The sequence below is a fragment of the Equus przewalskii genome, chromosome 17, assembly GCF_037783145.1.
Source record: "Equus przewalskii isolate Varuska chromosome 17, EquPr2, whole genome shotgun sequence".
In the NCBI taxonomy this organism is placed as follows: domain Eukaryota; kingdom Metazoa; phylum Chordata; class Mammalia; order Perissodactyla; family Equidae; genus Equus; species Equus przewalskii.
The window spans coordinates 57,684,289-57,700,107 of record NC_091847.1 but is presented as its reverse complement, the minus strand read 5'-3'; the positions used below and the strand labels follow the sequence as shown (position 1 = coordinate 57,700,107).

General features: G+C 39.5%; 1 long non-coding RNA gene across 2 annotated transcripts in view; it reads right to left on the bottom strand.

Moving 5' to 3' along the window:
* Window positions 1-15,819, bottom strand: part of LOC139076824 (uncharacterized) — a 351,089-nt gene that overhangs the window by 205,498 nt on the left and 129,772 nt on the right. The window contains exon 5 of one of the 2 annotated variants that reach the window (XR_011528811.1): window positions 15,688-15,800. The exons of the other annotated variant lie outside the window; for it this stretch is intronic. This is a non-coding gene — a long non-coding RNA (uncharacterized lncRNA). The remainder of the gene's footprint in view (window positions 1-15,687; window positions 15,801-15,819) is intronic. 2 annotated transcript variants of the gene reach the window in all.

Genomic DNA, 15,819 nt, shown 5'->3' with positions numbered 1-15,819 from the left:
TCCATGATTGCTAAAAATATTCTTTTCCAGTATGACTTCCATAGTAGCCAGCCTCCAAGATGGCTCCTAGGGATCCCCGGTTCCAGGCATTCATGCCCTCATGGATTCCCCTCTTATATCATATGAGGATTGGTCTGTGTGACCAACAGAATACAGCAGGGATGTACCTCCAAGACTAGGTCATAGGAATATTGTGGATTCTGGGACTTTGTGCGTTCTGCTTCTCTCTCTGGGATCACTCGCTCTGGAGAAAGCTAGCTGCCATGTCATGAGAAGGCCGCGTGGGGAGGTCTGCTAACGATCACATGAGTGAGCCTGCAAATAGAACCTTCAGCCCAGGAAGCCTTCAAATGACTGACGTCTTTGCTGATGTTCGGACTGCAACCTTGTGAGAGACCTTGAGCCAATCCACTCAAGGAAGCCATTTCAAAATTCTTGGTCTACAAAAATTGCGAGAATTTCCCGGTTGGTCTCCTTGATCTGCTTTAATTTCTAGAAATACAGAATTGTTAGATATTAGTCAGAATATTATAGGGCTTATGAATACTGTCTAATACTTTGTAGCTGTGTGTACATGTGTCTGCAGGATCGACAACATAATTTGCAGGGCCTGGTACAAAATGAAAGAATGAGTCCCCTTGCTCAAAAATTATTAAAAATTTGAAAATGGCAAAAGCAGAGCATCGAACCAAGCACATAGCACAGTTTCTGAACATGGAGCTCTATATGATTGCACAGATCACATGCCCATGAGCAGGCCCTGTGTGTGTATGCATCTGTGTGCTTAATAGTCATAGCTAATATTTATTTATAATATATCAGGCACTCCATTAGCACATTCTAGTTTAACCCTCACACAACTCTGAGATAGGTCCTATAATTATCCCCATTTCAAACGAGGAAAATAAAGCTTACAGGTGTTGGTCAACTTGCTGAAGTTCAAACAGTTATTAAATGACAGGAGTGAGATTCAAACTAAGTGTAGAAATCTTTGAGTCCAAACTTAAAACTGCTACATGAAATTACTTGAAGGATATTGTTCTGGTTACTATTGCAGCATAAACAATTACTCCTAAATTTAGAGCTGAAACAACTATTTTATTTTGCTCACATCTTTTGGGTTCAGCTAAGCAGTTCTTACTTGCAGTCTCTCACGTGGTTGTAGTCAGATTTTGTCTGCGCCTGTAGTTACCTGAAGACTCAACTGGGTTGGGCATCAAAATTAAATCAAGGGGTCACCTGGTGGCACAGCGGTTAAGTGCACACGTTCTGCTTCAGTGGCCTGGGTTCACTGGTTCAGATCCCTGGTGCTGACATGGCACCGCTTGGCAAGCCATGCTGTGGTAGGCAGGTGTCCCACATATAAAGTAGAGGAAGATGGGCACAGATGTTAGCTCAGGGCCAGTCTTCCTCAGCAAAAAGAGGAGGCTTGGTGGCAGATGCTAGCTCAGGGCTGATCTTCCTCAAAATAAAAAAAGATAAATCAACTCATAGTGCTGTCAGTTGATGCTGGCTGTTGGCTAGGAATGCGTTGTCAAGCACAGCATCCACCATGGACCCCCGGCATGGCAGTCTCAGAATAATTTGACTTCTTACGTGGCGGCCCTTTCCTCCAGAATCAGTATCCCAAGAGAAACAGACAAAGGCCACATGACTTAAACTTAGAGATTACACAACATCACTTCTGTTGCATTTTCTTGATTATAAGTGAGTGACTAAGTAGGTCCGTATTTAAGGGGAGAGGACATAAACCCCATACATATCTCAATGGGAAAAGCAGCAAAGATTTGTAGATATGTTTAAACCCACTACAGAAATTGGTTGGATGGTTATTTAGATTCAATGTATCTGATGGAAATTTGCCTCTACTAAACATCTGCTTAATCTAATGAAAAATTAAAATAGTCTGAATTATTGCTTATAAGTACAGATGAGATCTTATGATTAACTAATTGTTGTGGATAATATTTGATAGCAGAAAAATTAAACTAACAATACGTATTGATTTTATTAGTTGATTAAAGCACTCTAATTTCTTTTTATTTTTTAAGGATTGGCACCTGGGCTAACAACTGCTGCCAATCTTCCTTTTTTTTTTTTTCTTAAGGATTGGCACCTGGGCTAACAATTGTTGCCAATCTTTTTTCTTTGTTTTTTTTTTTTCTGCTTTATTTCCCAAACCCCGCCCCCCCCGCCCCCACCCCAGTACATAATTGTTTATCTTAGTTGCAGGTCATTCTAGTTGTGGGATGTGGGAGGCCACCTCAACATGGCCTGGCGAGCGGTGCCATGTCTGCGCCCAGGATCCAAACCCTGGGCCGCCGCAGCGGAGCACACGAACTTAACCACTCAGCCACGGAGCCAGCCCCTAGCAGTCTAATTTCTAAGTATGCCTGTAGTAAAACCTTATCATGGGGGACACGATTTAACCTTGAGTCTGATCTGTATAATCAACATTTAAATAAAAACAATGACAGTATAAATAACTTGTATTAATAAAGATATTAGTCACGGGAAACACAATATGGCAGTTTCCAGAAACCATCCTTAAAAGATCATTGGAGGTGGAAGGGGCGGAGCAAAATGGCGGGGTGAGCTGACCCAGGATTCTCTCCTCCAAAATACAACAAAGAATTGGAAAAACTGAATTTCACAGAATAAATCTAATGCCAACACGTTAGAGACCTACAATACCAAGAAGGCGGAGATCATAAACCTTGCTGACGTGGGAATGGGTAGGAGAGAATGTCTCTCCCTCCCCTATAGTCTGCGATTGCTGCTGTGCGCAGGTCGGGAAGGAGCGGGGGAGGGGCCGTGCGACCTGGGGATCATCCAGGACTCCTGCTGCTGGTTCAGTGGAAACCCGCTGACAGAGGGAAAGCTTCTGTGCGCGGGGACCCCATAAACCCAGGGCCTCGGGAGACCAGAGAATAGAAGTGATCTGAATCCATATCGGCACACAAGAATAGCAGCCTCTCCCTCCTGGCAAAGCCACTGGGCGCAGCCATCTTGCCTGAAGGTGGAGCGCTCATGACATGCGGCTCTCGACCCCCATCTAGTGGCGACAGGCTGTAACTGCAACCAAATTCTACCACCATGCGAAAAAACTGCTCCTCTATCATCCAGCAATTTATAAAAGCCCCAGACCAGAAGGAAAACAATAAAAACATAGAATTAAGTCCTGAGGGCTTGGAATTAGGTAAACTAAGTGATAATGAGATCAGAGCAGCAATAATCAAAAAACTCAATGAGGTAGAGAGAAAGGTAGAGAAACAAGCTGAGTTCTGGAGTTACTTCACAAAAGAGATTGAAATCATAAAGAAGAATCAAACAGAATTACTAGAGATGAAAAACACAATGGACCAGATAAAACAGAATACGGATTCCCTGAATGCCCGTGTAGACAGCATAGAAGAGCAAATTAACATAATTGAAGATAGACAGGCTGAATGGCTCCAGACAGAGGAAGAAAGAGAACTAAGAATTTAAAAAAATGAGCAAAATCTCCGAGAGATAGTGGATTCAATGAGGAGTAAGAACTTAAGGATCATAGGAATTCCTGAGAACGTGGAAAAGGAAAATGGAGCAGAAAGTGTGCTTAACGAAATTATTGAAGAGAACTTCTCAAATCTAGGGATTGACGGAGAAATGTGTGTAGAGGAAGCTTTCAGATCTCCTAGATTTGTCAATGTAAAAAGACCTACTGCAAGGCACATAGTAGTAACATTGGCAAGAAGGAAAGATAAGGAAAGAATACTCAGGGAAGTAAGAAAAAAGAAGAGAATGACCTATAAAGGAGCACCTATCAGACTGTCAGCAGATTTCTCTACAGAAACCCTACAAGCTAGGAGAGAATGGAGTGACATATTCAAAGCTTTAAAAGATAAAAATCTTCAGCCAAGAATACTCTATCCAGCAAGAATTTCCTTCAGATATGAGGGAGAAATTAAATCTTTTCCAGACAAACAAAAGTTAAGGGAATTTGTAACTAAAAGCCCTCCACTACAAGAAATCCTCAAGAAGCCTCTCATACCTGAAAAAAGAAAAAAGGGAAAAAGGGGTCACAATCCACAGACTAGGGAGACCAATGGATAGAACCAGAACAGGATAGCAAATATTCAACTATAGCATTAGGGTAAAGGTAAGGAAACTACCAAAGCAAGGACGATATTAGCACTCTAACTACAAATTCATAACACGAGTTGGAATAAGAAATGAAAATAATTATTTAGGAGGGGAAGAGCAAAGGGTCTAAATCAGCATTGGTCAAGTAAGTAAGAGACACCAGAGAATAGACTATATTATACACAAGATTCTAAATACAAACTTCAGGGTAGACACTAAAGTAAAATACAGAACAGAGTCACAAATCATAAATAAAGAAAAATCTAAGAAACCCAGAATAAGAAATTGCAGTATTAAATGGGTAGGCTAAAGCAAACAGGAAAAGAAACACAGGAAAACAAGATAATGAGCGACAGATTGACAGCATCAAGTCCACATGTATCAATAATCACTCTCAATGTAAACGGATTGAACTCTCCAATAAAAAGACACAGAGTCGCAAAATGGATTAAAGAACACGATCCAACAATTTGTTGCCTCTAGGAAACACAGCTCAGGCCCAAGGACAAACACAGGCTCAGGGTGAAGGGGTGGAGGACAATACTTCAAGCTAATGGCAAGCAACAAAAGGCAGGTGTTGCAATTCTTATATCAGACAAAGTGGATTTCAAAATAAGACAGGTAAAGAGAGACACAGAGGGACAACATATAATGATCAAAGGGACACTTTATCAAGAAGAAATAACACTTCTAAATATCTATGCACCCAACACAGGAGCACCAAGATTCATAAAGCTACTATTAACAGACCTAAAGGAAGATGTTAAAAACAACACAATAATAGTAGGGGACCTCAACACCCCACTCACATCAATGGACAGATCATCCAGACAGAAAATCAACAAAGAAATAGTGGAGCTAAATGAAAAACTAAAACAATTGTACTTAATAGACATATATAGATCACTTCACCCTAAAAGAGCTGAATACACATTCTTCTCAAGTGCACATGGAACATTCTCAAGGATAGACCATATGTTGGGAAACAAGGCAAGCCTCTACAAATTTAAAAAAATGGAAATAATAACAAGCATCTTCTCCGATCACAGCACTATAAGGCTAGAAATTAATTACAAGAAAAAAGCTGAGAAAGGCACAAAGATGTGGAGACTAAACAACACACTACTGAACAAGCAATGGATCATTGAAGAAATTAAAGAAGAAATCAAAAAATACCTGGAAACAAATGAAAATGATAGCATGCCATACCAACTCGTATGGGATACAGCAAAAGCTGTATTAAGAGGAAAATTCATCGCAATACAGGCACATCTTAACAAACAAGAAAAATCCCAAAGCAGCAATCTTAAACTACACCTAACTGAACTAGAGAAAAAAGAAGAAATAAAGCCCAAAGTCAGCAGAAGGAGAGAAATAAGAAAAATCAGAGCAGAAATAAATACTATTGAAATGAAAAAGGCAGTAGAAAGGATCAATGAAACAAAGAGCTGGTTTTTTGAGAAGATAAATAAAATTGACAAACCACTAGCCAGACTTACAAAGAAAAAAAGGGAGAAAGCTCAAATAAACAAAATCAGAGATGAAAGAGGAGAAATAACAAGAGACTCTGTAGAAATACAACGGATTATAAGAGAATACTACGAAAAACTATATGCCAACAGAATGGATAACCTGCAGGAAATGGATAAATTCTTGGACTCCTACAATCTCCCAAAGCTCACTGAAGAAGAAGCAGACAATTTGAACAGACCAATCACAAGGAAAGAGATTGAAACAGCAATCAAAAACATCCCAAAGAATAAAACCCCAGGACCAGATGGCTTTCCTGGGGAATTCTACCAAACTTTCAGACAGGATTTAATACCTATCCTTTTCAAGCTATTCCAAAAAATTAGGGAAGATGGAATACTTCCTAACACATTCTATGAGGCCAACATCACGCTGATACCAAAACCTGACAAGGACACCACGAAAAAAGAGAACTACAGGCCAATATCACTGATGAACATAGATGCAAAAATTCTAAACAAAATTTTGGCAACCAGAATTCATCAAAAGGATCATACATCATGATCAGGTGGGATTCATACCAGGGACACAGGGATGGTTCAACATCCGCAAATCAATCAACGTGATACACCACATCAACAAACTGAGGAATAAAAACCACATGATCATCTCAACAGATGCAGAGAAGGCATTTGACAAGATCCAACAGCCATTTATGATAAAAACTCTGAACAAAATGGGCATAGAAGGAAACTACCTCAACATAATGAAGGCCATATATGACAAACCCATAGGCAACATCATACTCAATGGGCAAAAACTGAACGCCATCCCCCTGAAAACAGGAACGAGACAAGGATGCCCTCTATCACCACTCTTATTTAACATAGTACTGGAGGTCCCGGCCAGAGCAATCAGGCAAGAAAAAGGAATAAAAGGAATCCAAATAGGGAGGGAAGAAGCGAAACTCTCGCTGTTTGCAGACGACATGATCTTATATATAGAAAACCCCAAAGAATCCATTGGAAAACTCTTAGAAGTAATCAACAACTACAGCAAAGTTGCAGGGTACAAAATCAGTTTGCATAAATCAGTAGCATTTCTATACTCCAATAACGAACTAACAGAAAAAGAACTCAAGAACACAATACCATTCACAATTGCAACAAAAAGAATAAAATACCTTGGGGTAAATTTAACTAAGGAAGTAAAGGACCTATATAATGAAAATTTCAAGGCCTTTCTGAGAGAATTGGATGATGACATAAGGAGATGGAAAGACATTCCATGTACACGTATTGGAAGAATAAACACAGTTAAAATGTCCGTTCTACCTAAAGCAATCTACAGATTCAACGGCATCCCAATCAGAATCCCAATGACACTGTTTACAGAATTAGAACAAAGAATCCTAAAATTCATATGGGGCAACAAAAGACCCCGAATTGCTAAAGCAATCCTGAGAAAAAAGCACAAAGCTGGAGGCATCACAATCCCTGATTTCAAAACATACTACAAAGCTACAGTAATCAAACAGCATGGTACTGGGACAAAAACAGGTGCACAGATCAATGGAACAGAATTGAAAGCCCAGAAATAAAACCACACATCTATGGACAGCTTATCTTTGACAAAGGAGCTGAGGGCATACAATGGAGAAAAGAAAGTCTTTTCAACAAATGGTGCTGAGAAAACTGGAAAGCCACATGTAAAAGAATGAAAATTGACCGTTCTTTTTCACCATTCACCAAAATAAACTCAAAATGGATCAAAGACCTAAAGGTGAGACCTGAAACCATAAGTCTTCTGGAAGAAAACGTAGGCAGTACACTCTGACATCAGTATTAAAAGGATCTTTTCCGACACCATGCCTTCTCAGAGAAGGGAAACAATAGAAAGAATAAACAAATGGGACCTCATCAGACTAAAGAGCTTCTTCAAGGCAAATGAAAACAGGATTGAAACAAAAAAACAACCCACTAACTGGGAAAAAATATTTGCAAGTCATATATCTGACAAAGGCTTAATATCCATAATATATAAAGAACTCTCACAATTCAACAACAAAAAATCAAACAACCCGATCAAAAAATGGGCTGGAGACATGAACAGACATTTCTCCAAAGAAGATATACGGATGGCCAATAGGCACATGAAAAGATGCTCATCATCAGTGATCATCAGGGAAATGCAAATCAAAACTACACTAAGATATCACCTTACACCCATTAGAATGACAAAAATATCTAAAACTAATAGTAGCAAATGTTGGAGAGGTTGTGGAGAAAAAGGAACCCTCATACACTGCTGGTGGGAATGCAAACTGGTGCAGCCACTATGGAAAACAGTATGGAGATTCCTCAAAAAATTAAAAATAGAACTACCATACAATCCAGCCATCCCACTACTGGGTATTTATCCAAAGAGCTTGAAGTCAGCAATCCCAAAAGTCCTATGTACCCCAATGTTCACTGAAGCATTATTTACAATAGCAAAGACATGGAAGCAACCTAAGTGTCCATCAACAGACGAATGAATAAAGATGTGGTACATATATACAATGGAATACTACTCAACTGCAAAACAGAACAAAATCATTCCACTTGCAATAACATGGATGGACCTTGAGGGAATTATGTTAAGTGAAATAAGCCAGCTAGAGAAGGATAATCTGTGTATGACTCCACTCATATGAGGAATTTAAAAATGTGGACTAAGAACAGTTTAGTGGCTACCAGGGGAAAGGTGCGGTGGGGGGTGGGCACAAAGGGTGAAGGGGTGCACCTACAACACGACTGACAAACATTAATGTACAACTGAAATTTCACAAGATTGTACCCTATCATTAACTCAATAAAAAAAAGATATTAGTCACAATTACTATGTTTATTCATCATTTCTTTTTATACTGAGAGGTTGTATTTGTATTTTTGAGGGGAAATGAATATCTTAATGAGTTGCCATTTACGATTCTGCACCCAATTCTAGTGTGTGGGTTTTCTTCCAACACCACCAACCAATTCTCCAACACCAGGTAGGTGTCCTACAATTCAACTCAATTCTGACACTAACTACCTAGAGATAGTATCAGATCCCACCACAAGTTAAGGGCTCAGTCCTACAAGACCCCATCCCCTCTCTTCGGCCATGTCAGATGCCATCTGGGCTTCTGACCTACAAGCTATAGATCAGAGGTTCCAATGACCCCCTCCTTGGGTTCAATTAATTTGCTAGAGTGGCTCACAAAATTCAGAGAAACATTTTATTTACTAAATAAGCAGTTTATTATAAAAAGATGTAACTCAGGAACAGCGAGATGGGAGAGATGCATAGGACTAGGTATGGGGAAAAGCTGCAGAGCTTCCACACTCTCTCCTTGCACACCACTCTCCCCAAATTTCCATGTGTTCACCAACCCGGAAGCTCTCTGAACCCTGACCTTTCTGGTTTTCATAGAGGCTTCATCACATAGGCATGACTGAGTACATTACATTGGTGATTAAACTCAATCTCTAGCCCCTCTCCTTTCCCAGGAGGTCAGGAAGTGAGTCTGAAAGTTCTAACCCTCTAATTGAAACTGGCAAAGAGTTAGCCACTGATGATCAAGTAGCTAGGAACTAAAGGTTTTTTTCCTTTTTGCAATTACTGAATATAGCTTTTAGCTCTTTAACCCACCCATTGTTAACTGTTCTGTTTAGGCAGTATGCTACCCAATTCCCACTAGGCTAGATAACTAGGTAGATAAATTTCCCTGGAGCTTGGGTCACCATGGTAATGGGTGGGTGAGCTGTTTTTCAGGAATTATCACTCCTTGTCCACTTCAGGCTGGTTGAGACCACTAACTCATCAACTGGGACCACACAGATGTCCAATAGGCAACCTTCTGACGTCAAGGGGCTAAAAACTCCACCCTCAGATCATGCTAACACTGCCATTTTGTGAGCATGCGTCCTGTGAAGAGGCATGAAGTCTGCCTATGCTTACGCACATCATCAATTACCTCAACTCTCCTCACCTCCAATCACCTATCTCTATATTTCAGTCCACCTTGCCCCCCATCCCATAAATATCCCTGAGTCTCTATTTTCAGGACAGCAGATTTGAGACTCATGCTCTCGCTCCCTCACATGGCTGCCTTGTGATTAAACTCTCTCTCTGCTGCAATCTGGTGGTCTTGGTGTTTGGCTTTCTGGGCGGTGGGCAAAAAAGAACCTGGTTCAGTAACATAATCACATAGTTGATTCTCCTGACAACCAGCCCTCACCCTTAAGTTGCAGGGCTTTTGAAATTCACCTCATTAACACAACAAAAGACAACTTGATTGCTCTCAAGATTTAGACAATTCCAAGGGTTTCAGGATCTATGTACCAGGAACCTGTTGAAGACCAAATATATATTTGTTATTATAAATCGCAAGATCACACTATTGTTCTTTAAAACTAGGAAAAACTTAATTGTTTAACTCTGTATATGTGTGTAAAAGGAAGGGGGAGAGAGAAAAAGTCAGAGAGAGAAATAGATAAGGATTAAAACAAAAGATTTGGACCAGGACATGGCAAACTACACAGGCCCAACTGTTACTGAACCAAAGTAGGTGTGCCTCTGGGCAAGTTAAACCAGAAGTAGTTGTCTCACAAAGTAAAGTATATTTGCGGCAAATAGGAGACCATGCGGAATCATTTCCAAGGTCATGGCGCCCCTGAACAAAGGGAAGCAGAGACATTTATTTTGGATGGGGAATGAATATTCAAAAGGGAGAGGTCGGTATTCGCTCCATTGGAAAACATGCTTCCACATACACTGCAGGTGATGGTAATAAGGCCTAAGCTCCTCCCAGGGAGATCTTAGCATTAAAAATAAGGCAAAGGTCATAGCCATAGCTCTGCTGGTGAGGCTAGGTCCGGTTCAGGGTGGTTGGTGATTGCGTCTCCTTAACATAACAAAAGGGAAAAAAAACAATTTGGGAAAACAGTTAAATGCTTCCAAACCCACCCTTGAGTTCCTTGGGGCAACTAGTCGGTGACTACACGAACGAAATCTAGCCTGCCCCTGTTTTTATATGGCCTTTGAGCTAAGAATGCCTTTTACATTTTAGATCTATATTAAAAATCAAAGGAAAGATAACATTTAATGGCATTGAAAATTAAAGAAATTAAAACTTTAATGCCTGTAAATTAAATTTTATTGGAGCACAGTCAGGCTCATTCATTTACATATTGTCTGTGGCTGGCTTAGTGCCCCAGCAACAAAGTCCAGCAGTTGTGACAGGGACCCCGTGGCCTGCACTGCTTAAATATTTACTACCTGGCTTCTTACAGAAAAAAATGCTTACCAACCCTGATTTAGACAAAATGAGAATTAGAGTAGAAGAGAACTGGAATATTACATGAAGCTATTCTTAGTGTAAATAACACAAAAGGTCACACAGATCCAGTTAATAATGTTGACAGAAATAAGTTTGTGAACATTTTAGTAAATTATTGAGAGTATAAAAAATTTTCTTTCCTGATTTTATACCTATAATCCTGTGATATTTGCCCTGCACATCCATGCCACTCTGCCAATGAACACTACAAAGGCAAAAATACATCTTCAATAGCCACAATTTAACTTTCCATTGTTACAAATCAGAGGCTATAACAAGCAGATTTTTGGTGAACGTGCCACAGATGTGAAAGCTCAGAGAGAACAAAACTGGGAAGTTTTTTCCATTTTATTCTTTTATTTATTTAGTACCATACCGTAAATTATTAAAGAGACAGGTGCTCCTTGCAACATCGTTTCTACTGTCGTTTTAGCCCACACTAGCTGAGGATCAATGTCCTGACAGGTATCTCAACCACAGACTACAATTTCAACCAGGGACTCATGAGGCTGGAATGTTGGAGAGTTGGATTGTATATCTTTTTCTTCAGCCCAGCTATAGAAATAGACGCCAACGATAAAGAAAAGCACTGACGACTTTAGTCTGCATTCCCCATCTAATAGGCATATCCAGTCACAAGTTACACAACACAAGAACGGCAGCTTAGACACAAAAATGCAGAGACTTTCACTTCCAAGCTGGACTGAATTTAATCTCCCCTGAATCACATTCTAATTCTACCTCCTATAGAAAATCAATCATTCAATGTCTTTTCAGGGGTGACTGTTAAGTCCATAGAGTGGATGGGATTACCCAAGGAGAGTGACAGACTAGGGACAGCGTCTAAACATCTCATGGGATCTCACCTGAGCCGGAGTTCCCAGAGCTGGAACATGGACAGGGATGAGCAGAAGCGCCCCTCAAGCTGCAGAGCTTGGAGCCAAGAGATTTCCAGAAAACAATGTGCAGGTGGGATAACTAGACATCAAGTACCTCCTGATGTGATATACCCATAGCTACTAAAAATGTTTAAACTAACCCTAATCAAACTTTTAACATCTAACTTTCAGTTATGAAGAAATACAGGGAATAGAGAATAATGAACACCATGAGGAAAAGTCTGACAAAATCAAAATATAAGGTTTTCTGTAATAAAATTGGCCCCCTGTCTTGGAAAAGTCAATATTGGGGCTGGGTGGAGGAAGAGTTAAAACTATTCTACATTAAAAGGAATTTAAGAGATATAATTTAAGAGATTTATGTGTAATGTCCTTGATTATACCTTAATTTTAAAAATACAATTAGGGGCCAGCCCAGTGGCACAACAGTTAAGTTCTCACATTCTGATTTGGTGGCCGGGGGTTCACCAGTTGAGATCCTGGGTGCAGATCTAGGCATCGCTTACCAAGCCATGCTGTGGCAGGTGTCCTACATACAAAATAGAGGAAGATTGGCATGGACGTTAGCTCAGGACCAATCTTCCTCACCAAAAGCAAAGGGGGTTGGCCAGCCCGGTGGTGCAGTGGTTAAGTTCTCATGCTTCACTTCAGCAGCCCGGGGGTTCACCGGTTCAGATCCCAGGTGTGGAGCTCTGCACCACTTATCAAGACATGCTGTGGTGGGCGTCCCACATATAAAATAGAGGAAGATGGACATGGATATTAGCTCAGGGCCAGTCTTCCTCAGCAAAAAGAGGAGGAGTGGCAGCAGATGTTAGCTCAAGGCTAATCTTCCTAAAAAATAATAATTAAAAAAAGTAATAATAAAAATACAATTAGATATTCCAGGAGAAAATGGGGGAAATTTGAATATGGACAGAGTATTAAATGATACCAGGGATTTGTTGTTAAATTTGTTTGATGAGATTATGATATTGTGGTTATGTAGGAGAATGTCCTTTTTTTTTCTTTAATTTAGAAATATATACTGCAATATTTAGGTAAACTCCTCCAGATCTAGAGTTTACTTTAAACCAGTTTAGCCCTTGTTATACATAAAGATGAAGCAATATCAATATGTAAGTAGTGGTTATACGTGTGTTAATTATACTCTTTTGGGGCCGGCACCATTGCCAAGTGGTTAACTTCACACTTCTGCTTTGGTGGCCCAAGGTTTGCTGGTTCTGATCCTTGATCATACACACTGCTGCTCATCAAGCCATGCTGTGGTGGCATCCCACATAGAAGAACTAGAATGACCTACAATTAAGATATACGACTATGTGCTGGAGCTTTGGGGAGAAAAGAAAAAAAAAAAAAGAGGAAGATTGGCAACAGATGTTAACTCAGGGCCAGTCTTCCTCACCAAAAAAAAAAAAAAAGATTCTACTTTTTTGTATGATTAAAAAATTTATAACAAAATTTTTTTTTAAAAGAAGACTTTCTGGGCAAAGAGGGGGATAAATCATACAGAAGCTTTATCAAAGCATTGATCTAAAAGTTTACACTAGAATGACAGAATCCAGCTATGCCAAAAAAAAAAAATGGGTAGAGCACTCAGGTTTGGAAAAGAAAATAAAAACAGAGCTTACAGTGATGCCCTGAGATGCTTGCACATAACCAAGTGGTCTTTACATTCCTTGGCATGTTCACATAGAAAAATGAACCTCTGTGACTTCTGCCCCTCATTCTCTTTCCCTTGTTTTCAAATTTCAGCTTATTCTGCTATTGACCTTCCTGATAGCTTCTTCTAGGACCTTACTAACTTTTTACATGAGCCTTCAATTATGCACCTCCTTTGCCTTTTGTAAATATTTTCAATCTCATCCGAAGGCTCTGTGAACAGCAGCATCACTTTCCTCATTTGTTTCCATCTTTTTTGACTCCCATGGATCTTTTTCTTCACATTTGCAATTTTGTTTCTGATAGCTCTCTAACTTCGGAGATTTTTTTCTTTCTACAATTTCAAGCTACAAAAGTATGCCCATCTCATCTTTTAGTTGGAATCTGCTGTCCTAAAACCAAGACACCTACATCTGTCCATTGCCCCCTTTCCAGGACTGCATGAGGATGGGGAGGGCAGCAGTCCTCCTGCCCCAAGTTCTAGAACTTTAATTCATTGACAATTCTTCCTGATGGCCCAAAATTAGGTTCAGAGTAGCAGTTTCCAAGTTTCTAATTCTAACTTCTGAAAACTCAAATAACCAACAAAAGAAGTGAAGAATTTAGCTTTGGGTGCTGTTTAGCTCGGCTGATTCAGCAGAACTCTGAATACTGATCCCCAAAACTCATTTTGTCTCTGTGATCTGTGGAAAAATCAAGACTTCCTTTCCCTCCACTTGGCCACTTGCGTTTATAACTTAAATGCTCTACTCTTCTGTCCTTGATTTTCTCAGGTATTCCTTTATAGCATACTTCATTACTCCATCTTATCTCCTGCCCACTTTGCCAAAGGTTTCCAAAAAAACGAGGAATGGAGTCAGAATTAGAGAACAGAAATCTGACTTTCTATGAGAGCTGGCACCACTATATCCCACTGCTTAAACAAAAAGGAAAACTAATTTAGGGAGAGAGACTTGTACTAGAAAGAGACTGTTAGCTCTTATTAGTGAGGAAGGAGAAGCGTGACATAATCAACCACTTCCCCTAACGGACCAGGTTTAGGAACGGTGAGTTAAACCCCAGCTTCTAGTAGGGCAATCTTGGTGGAAACAGGCCAACGAAGAGAGCTTGAGGGGGCAAAACTAAAAAAGAACTAAGTTCTAATCACAGATGTGACTCTATGGGGTGATGGAACCCAAACCCAACGGTTCCCTTTGGCTTTCTTCTGAGATTGGGTTTTAGTAGCAGTTTTTGACTTTTAATTGTAAAAGATGCTTGATTGTGTGTTTAAAATTGTTTAGGTAAAAAATGAAGTACTGTTTCTTGACTGCTCAAGCATAAAAGATGAATAATGGGAAGAATGTGTGTGACTTGGCCACAAATTGTAATAGCCATTTGATCTCCACAGTTCTTGTTGTTATTAATATTAACTTTTCCCATTTCTAGCAATAGGTTGGCCTATAGTCTTAATTTGCAGCGTTGTTAAGAGTGTTCATCTTTTTCTGAATTTTCATAGCTATTTTCTTTGGAAGCTGATCAAGTCTGGTTCATGCGTTACCAACCACGCGCCATCGTTCTGAATTTGCCTCCATTAAGATTTCATGTGCTTCAACCTATAGAACAGAAGGGTGGGACAAGTATTTCCGGGAGAGGACTGAAACATATCACAGAGGAGGCTAGAGTAGAAGAGAGCATGTAGCTACTCTAAATGAGTTTAAAACACTAGGTTCAGATTAATTCTAACCTGAGGAATTAAGGAATTTAGAAACACGATCTCAGAGCCAGGTAAGCGATTTGGGGAAATTCTGAAAGAGAGATCATCCAGATGCTGGAAACAGTAATGTTCAATCAGACAAAAAGGAAAAATATGGAAGCTACAGATGTGGATACCAGGAAAAATCTAAATATTCAATAACCGATTACTATATAGTTAATGAATATCTATAAACAATGCTATGATTGCTAAAACAACTGTATATTTTGAAGCAACAGCCAAATCATACTTAACAGTGAAACAAGACAGAAGAGATAATTTAAAAATCTGGAACATTGAATACAAAATTTTCATTATTTTCAGATAATATAATTGTATAATCAGATAGTTATAGAGAATCAATTGAAAACTTATTTTAATTAATGACAGTTCAGTAAATTAGCTAACTAAAGATAAATAAGAAAAATCAATACCTTTTCTATGTTTTTCCAACCACCATCAGAAATCTTAATGGAGGCAAATTCAGAACGATGGCACGTGGTTGGTAACGCATGAACCAGACTTGATCAGCTTCCAAAGAAAATAGCTATGAAAATTCAGAAAAA